Source organism: Cucurbita pepo, unplaced genomic scaffold (assembly GCF_002806865.2).
Source record: "Cucurbita pepo subsp. pepo cultivar mu-cu-16 unplaced genomic scaffold, ASM280686v2 Cp4.1_scaffold003128, whole genome shotgun sequence".
Classification (NCBI taxonomy): Eukaryota; Viridiplantae; Streptophyta; class Magnoliopsida; order Cucurbitales; family Cucurbitaceae; genus Cucurbita; species Cucurbita pepo.
In genome coordinates, this window is record NW_019649145.1 from 1 (window position 1) to 1290 (window position 1290).

General features: G+C 39.2%; 1 long non-coding RNA gene across 1 annotated transcript; it reads left to right on the plus strand.

Annotated features, from left to right (window-relative positions):
- Positions 1–17: 17 nt before the first annotated feature.
- Positions 18–568, plus strand: LOC111786867. The gene is made up of 2 exons (XR_002813837.1): positions 18–138; positions 238–568. It is a non-coding gene; the product is annotated as an uncharacterized LOC111786867 (long non-coding RNA).
- The last annotated feature ends 722 nt before the right edge of the window (positions 569–1290 follow it).

The window sequence follows — 1290 nt, forward strand, 5'->3', positions numbered from 1 at the left end:
TCAATGAGCTTCCATGCTATTGTCAAGGAGATCAAGGTGAGCTTGAAAATAAAGAACTTGAAGAAATGTGTCATTTCCAAGTATATGGATCAACGAAAGTCGAAATTCCTCGAAAGTCGATGGATTACCAGACAGCAGGTACACATGGAATACTTAATGAACTGCGTGTTTGCGAAAAAGAACTCAAGGGCAACGAACGAGTGTCGCCTCGTTCATGTACTCCTTATACTGATGCAGATATGTCTTATGACCTACATGGATGTGGTAAAGAACTCGAGTCTCCTCCGTGTTCTCCATCTTATATCGTTGCAGGTATGTCCGGGGCCGAAATGATCATCGAAGACGAGGAAGACTGACTAGAAGGTATTGGTATGAACTTGCAGCAACAACAACCTGATAGAAGGAGGAATTTAACATCATCTACTGAAATGACCAATTCTCCTACGTTTATCCAATTGTAGAACAAATGGATGGATTTGGATTCTGCTTGGAATTATAACTCACAATAGATATAGATAAAAACCACCTAACTTAGTAAATGTGAGCTTTATTGCTTATATTTCACATACCAAACTATGGCTTAAATTATTGGGTCCGGGAAATAAGACAAAAAAAATGTCAAACACATGACAATATCGAACCAATATTGAAGAAGAACCGGACTATTGAGAAAAAGAGGAGAATTGGGCCCTGATCGGCTTTGTGGGCTCACAACTCGCGTGATCGTTGTTAACCTAGAAGAAATGTCAACACGTGACAATGTCGAATCAATATTGAAGAAGAACCGGACTACCAAGAAAACAAGAGACGAGGAGAATCGAGCTCTGATCGGCTTTGTGTGCCCACAACTCGTGTGATCCTAATTCGGTCCATTTTTAACCTAATTTGCCAACATCGAACCAATATTGAAGAACCCGACTACCAAAAAAGAGAAGAGGAGAATTGGGCTCTGATCGGTCTGTGTGCCCACAACTCGTATGATCCTAGTTTAGTTCGTTTTTAATCTAATTCATAAAGGAATGGATGAAAAATCTTAAATGGGTCATAAAAATACCCTTCTTCAATCTCGAGAAAGTAAACCATTGTTACACTTAAATTTAATACAAGTAACAGAGCTAATGTGACAATTACAAACCCCTCATAACCGGTGTATAGTTTTTCATTCTTTTAAGAAGAACCGGACTACTGAGAAAAAGAGAAGAATTGAGCCCTGATCGACTTTGTGGGCTCACAACTCGTGTGATCCTTTTTAACCTAGAAGAAATGTCAACACGTGACAATGTCGAATCA